The following is a 6,059-nucleotide window of genomic DNA, read 5'->3' as shown; positions in this document are numbered from 1 at the left end:
GGATCAGTTTTCAGAGTTGTTTCTGGAGAAGTTTCTTCCCGTTACTCAGAGGGATGCTTATTGGAGGCAGTTTGAGCGCCTCCAGCAAGGGTCTATGACGGTCACTCAGTATGAGACCCGGTTTATCGATCTATCTCGCCATGCTCTTGTCATACTCCCCACTGAGAGGGAGAGGGTGAGGAGATTTATTGATGGTTTGATTCAGTCGATTCGTCTCCAGATGGCTAGGGAGACTGGTAGTGAGATCAGCTTTTAGGAGGCGGCCAATATGGCCCGCCGAGTGGAGATGGTTCTGGCATAGGGGGTAACCATAGAGCAGACAAGAGACCCCATCACTCAGGTCATTTCAGTGATGCCTCATCAGGAGGCAGGGATTCTTATGATAGGGGTCAGCCCTCCAGGCCTTTCCAGTCAGCCCTCTAGGTTTCTCAGGGTGCCCCAAGTGATCGTGGTTTCCGTGGGCATTATTTTGATCAGCAGTCCCTCAGAGTACCGTCAGCTCCCATCAGCGCACCGCCACTTTAGAGTTTTCGTGGAGGTCATTCAGGTCGCCAGGGCCAGCCACAACGTTCAGAGGGGTGTTATGAGTGTGGTGAGTATGGTCACATCAAGAGAGCTTGCCCGAGATTGAGGGGTACTCAGTCGCAGCAGCAGGGTCCCCGTCCTATGATTCAGGCACCGGATGCTCCACAGCCAGCTAGAGGTGGAGGTAGAGGCCATAGAGGTGGAGCTCAGACCGCCAGGGGCGGAGGTCAGCTAGCAGCAAATCGACCTAGGGATGTAGTTCAGGGTGGTGGGGCCCAGCCCCGTTTCTATGCACTCCAGGCTAGGCCCGAGGTAGAGGCCTCAGATGCGGTGATCACGGGTACGGTTCTAGTTTGTGATCGAGATGCTTCAGTACTATTTGATCTAGGATCTACGTATTCATATGTTTCATCTTATTTTGCACCATGCTTGGTCATGCCTAGTGATGCCTTGGGTATTCCGGTATTTGTGTCTACACCGGTGGGTGACTCTATCGTGGTCGACCGAGTCCATCGTTCGTGTGTTGTAGTGATTGGGGGTCTTGAGACCCGTGTAGACTTGTTGCTCTTAGATATGGTTGACTTTGATATCATTCTGGGTATGGATTGGTTATCACCCTATCACGCTATCTTGGACTGGCATGCCATGACCGTGACTTTAGCCTTACCGGGTATGCCTCGCATAGAGTGGAGAGGGACTCCAAGTCATTCTACCCGTAGTGTCATATCATACGTGAAGGCTCGACGTATGGTCGAGAAGGGGTGTCTGGCCTATTTGGCCTATGTTCGTGATCCAGTGCTGAGGTCCCTCCCATAGATTATGTGCCTATTGTCCGGGAGTTTCCCGATGTTTTTCCTTCGGACCTGCCGGGTATGCCACTCGATAGAGATATCGATTTCTGTATTGATTTGGCTCCAGGCACCCAGCCCATTTCTATTCCGCCATATCGTATGGCCCCGCCGGAGCTGAAGGAGTTAAAGGACCAATTGCAGGATCTGTTAGATAAGGGTTTCATTAGACCCAGTGTTTCGCCTTGGGGCGCGCCAGTGTTATTCGTCAAGAAGAAGGATGGGTCGATGCGGATGTGTATAGATTACGGTCAATTGAACAAGGTAACGATCAAGAATAAGTATCCACTGCCGAGGATTGATGATTTGTTCGACCAGCTTCAGGGTGCCAGGGTATTTTCCAAGATTAACTTGCGATCTGGCTACCATCAGTTGAGGATTAGGGCATCCGATGTCCCTAAGACAGCTTTCCGCACTCGGTACGGGCATTACGAGTTCTTGGTTATGTCATTCGGGTTGACAAATGCCCCAGCAGCTTTCATGGACTTGATAAACCGAGTGTTCAGGCCTTATTTGGACTCATTCGTGATAGTTTTCATTGATGATATATTGATATATTCCCGCAGCCAGGAGGAGCACGAGCAGCACCTTAGAGTGGTTCTTTAGACTCTGAGGGATAGTCAGTTATATGCCAAGTTCTCCAAGTGTGAGTTCTGGCTGAGTTCAGTTGCATTTGTGGGTCATGTTGTATCACCAGAGGGTATTCAGGTGGACCCAAAGAAGATAGAGGCAGTCAAGAACTGGCCTAGACCAACATCAGCTACAGAGATCCAGAGTTTCTTGGGGTTGGCAGGCTACTATCGACGGTTCGTGGAAGGGTTTTCATCTATTGCAGCCCCGATGACCAGATTGACCCAGAAGAGTGCCTAGTTCAGATGGTCAGATGAGTGTGAGGCGAGCTTTCATAAGCTCAAGACAGCTCTGACTACGGCACCGGTGTTGGTTTTGCCCACAGGTTCAGGGCCTTATACAGTCTATTGCGATGCTTCCCGTGTCGGGCTTGGAGCAGTATTGATGCAGGGTGGCAAGGTCATTGCCTATGCTTTGAGGCAGTTGAAGATTCATGAGAAGAACTATCCAGTCCATGATTTGGAGTTGGCAGCCATAGTTCACACATTGAAGATTTGGAGGCATTATCGATATGGCGTGGCATGTGAGGTGTTCACGGATCACAAGAGTCTTCAATGCTTGTTCAAGCAAAAGGTATTGAATTTGAGGCAGAGGAGGTGGTTGGAGTTGTTGAAGGATTATGATATCACCATTCTGTATCATTCGGGGAAGGCCAATGTGGTGGCCGAAGCATTGAGTAGGAAGTCAGCCAGTATGGGCAGTCTTGCTTATATTCCGGTCGGTGAGAGGCCGCTTGCTTTGGATGTTCAGGCTTTAGCCAATCAGTTCGTGAGACTGGATGTTTCTGAGCCCAGTCGTGTGTTAGCTTGCACGGTCGCTCGTTCCTCATTATTGGAGCGTATCCGTGATCGGTAGTTTGATGATCCCCATTTATGTGTCCTTAGAGACACGGTGCAGCGAGGAGGTGCCAAGCAGGTTACCTTAGATGCGGATGGAGTTTTGAGATTACAGGGGCGAGTTTGTGTGCCCAATATGGATGGGCTTCGAGAGTCGATCTTAGAGGAGGCCCATAGCTCCCGGTATTCTATTCATCCGGGCACCGCGAAGATGTATCAGGATTTGCGGCAGCATTATTGGTGGCGTAGAATGAAGAAGGATATCGTAGCATATGTGGCTCGTTGTTTGAATTGTCAGCAGGTTAAGTACGAGCATCAGAGGCCTGGTAGTTTATTCCATAATCGAGCTTCCCGAGTGGAAGTGGGAGCGGATTACTATGGACTTTGTTACTGGACTTCCGCTGACTCGGAAGGAGTTCGACGCAGTATGGGTTATTGTTGATAGGCTAACCAAGTCAGCACATTTTATTCCTGTGGCAGTCTCCTATTCTTCTGAGAGGTTGTCTGAGATCTATATTCGGGAGATTGTTCGCCTTCATGGTGTGCCCGTATCTATCCTTTCGGACCGGGGTACGCAGTTTACCTCGCGCTTCTGGAGAGCAGTTCAGCAAGAGTTGGGCACACGGGTCGAGTTGAGCACAGCATTTCATCCCCAGACGGACGGTCAGTCCGAGCGGACTATTCAGATTCTAGAGGATATGCTTCGAGCTTGTGTTATTGACTTTGGAGGTTCGTGGGATCAGTTTTTGCCTTTAGCGGAGTTTGCCTACAACAACAGCTACCAATCGAGCATCCAGATGGCTCCTTATGAGGCTTTATATGGTAGGCGGTGTCGGTCTCCGGTTGGATGGTTTGAGCCGGGAGAGACTCGGTTGTTGGGTACAGATTTGGTTCAGGAGGCCTTGGACAAGGTCAAGATCATTCAGGATAGGCTTCGTTCAGCTCAGTGTAGGCAAAAGAGTTATGCAGATTGCAAGGTTCGAGATGTGGCTTTTACGGTTGGTGAGCGGGTTTGCTCCGAGTGTCGCCTATGAAAGGCGTAATGAGATTTGGGAAGAAGGGCAAGCTTAGCCCTAGGTTCATTGGCCCATTTGAGATTCTTGATCGAGTGGGAGAGGTGGCTTATAGACTTGCTTTGCCGCCGAGCTTATTAGCCGTGCATCCAGTGTTTCATGTGTCCATGCTTCGGAGGTATCACGGCGATCCAGCCCACGTGATAGATTTCAGCACTGTCCAGTTGGACAAGGATTTGTCTTATGAGGAGGAGCCGGTAGCTATTCTAGACCGGCAGGTTTGTCAGTTGAGATCCAAGAGTTTTCCTTCTGTTCGTGTTCAGTGGAGAGGTCAGCCTCCTGAAGCATCAACCTGGGAGTCCAAGTCCGATATGCGGAACCGTTATCCTCATCTTTTTCCCGACTCAGGTACTTCTTTCTTTTGTCCGTTCGAGGACGAACGGTTGTTTTATAGGTGGAGAATGTGACGACCCAAAGGGTCATCACTTGTTTTCTTATTCATTCTGTGCTTCTGAGGCCTTGAAAACCTCATTTAGGGTTGCCTCGATTTGCGTGCGCAGTCCGGGCGCATAGCCGGAAAGCTTAAATATGAAATTCTGTGAAAAATGCTAAGTTTTGATATTAAAATGAATAAATTTGTCTTCGGTCAACATTTTGGGTAAACGGACCCGGATCCGTGATTTGACGGTCCCGGAGGGTCCGTAGAAAATATGGGACTTGGGCGTATGCCCGGAATCGAATTCCGAGGTCCCAAGCCCGAGAAATGAATTTTTGTGTGAAATTATTTTCTGGAAATAATTAAGAAAATTGGAAATGAAATTTGATTAGAAGACTATGGTATCGGGCCCATTTTTGGTTCTGACGCCCGGTACAAGTCTTATATATGACTTAAGCACTTTCTGTAAAGTTTGGTTGAAAACGGACGTCGTTAGACGTGTTTCGGACTTAAAATGGAAATTTGATGTTTTATGAAATTTGGAAGAAATCATGGATTTTGAGGCTTAATTCGATGTATATGATGTTGTTTTGGGGATTTCATCGCACGGATAAGTCCGTAGGATGTTTTTGAGGTTGTGTGTATGTTTGGTTTGGAGCCCCGAGGGCTCGGGTGAGTTTTGGATAGGCCACGGGGTGAAATTTTGGACTTAAGGAATTGCAGGCCTGCAGGCTTCGCATTTCCCAAACTTTTCTCGCAATTCCCAGGATTGTTCGCATTTCCCAAGCTTTGTTCGCAATTACCAGGCTTCGCATTTCCCAAGCTTTTCTCGCAATTCCCAGGCTTGTTCGCATTTCCCAAACTTTTTTTCGCAAATACAAGTTCGCAATTCCCAAACTTTGTTCGCAATTCCCATATCTGCAACCTGCATTTTTCATACTTAGTCGAATTTTAAACCATTTTCACCATTCTTTCAAAACCCAAACACACTTAGGCGAATTTCCAAGAACAAGACTTCTTCCAAATTATTTGTAAGTTGATTTTTACTCATTTCTTTCAATCATTAACATCATTTAACATGTTTTCAACTTAAAATCAATGATTTCCATGGGTGAAATTGGGGGTTTTGGGTAGAACCTAGGTTTTTCTAAAATTGGGGATTTGGACCTCAATTTGAGGTCCGATTTCAAAACAAATCACATATTTGGTTTCGTGGGGGAATGGGTAATCGGGTTTTTGTTCGAACCTCGGGTTTTGACCACGTGGGCCCGGGGGCAATTTTGAAATTTTTGGGCAAAAGTTTGGGAAATTCATTTTTTTGCATTCAAATTGATTCATTTAGCGTTTATTGATGTAATTAAGTAATTTGTGATTAGATACGAACGAATTGGTGGTGGAATCAAGGGGTAAAGCTATAATTGAAGCATGAATTATGTTCGAGGCATCGAGGTAAGTGTTTGTTCTAACCTTAGCTTGAGGGATTAGGAGTTGCGTCCTATTTGCTATTTGTTTCTTGTTTAGTACGATGTATAGGCATGGTGATGAGTATCTATACGTCGGTGTCGAGTATGACCGTGAGTCTTATATTGTGATTTCCATGATTTCGTTGTATTATTCATGCCTTGGTGAAAATTTGTATTTGTTGTGTAAAGTTGTGAAAAGAATTGTGGCCTACGAACGTTGAAGAGCGTTGGCTCCAGTTGTATAATGAATTGTGAAAGTATAAGTGATAATTGAACCTCTAGAGCAGTGGCTCGAGTGATGAAGTGAA

The sequence above is a fragment of the Nicotiana attenuata genome, unplaced genomic scaffold, assembly GCF_001879085.1.
Source record: "Nicotiana attenuata strain UT unplaced genomic scaffold, NIATTr2, whole genome shotgun sequence".
NCBI classification, from domain to species: Eukaryota; Viridiplantae; Streptophyta; class Magnoliopsida; order Solanales; family Solanaceae; genus Nicotiana; species Nicotiana attenuata.
Note: the sequence above shows the minus strand (reverse complement) of the source record.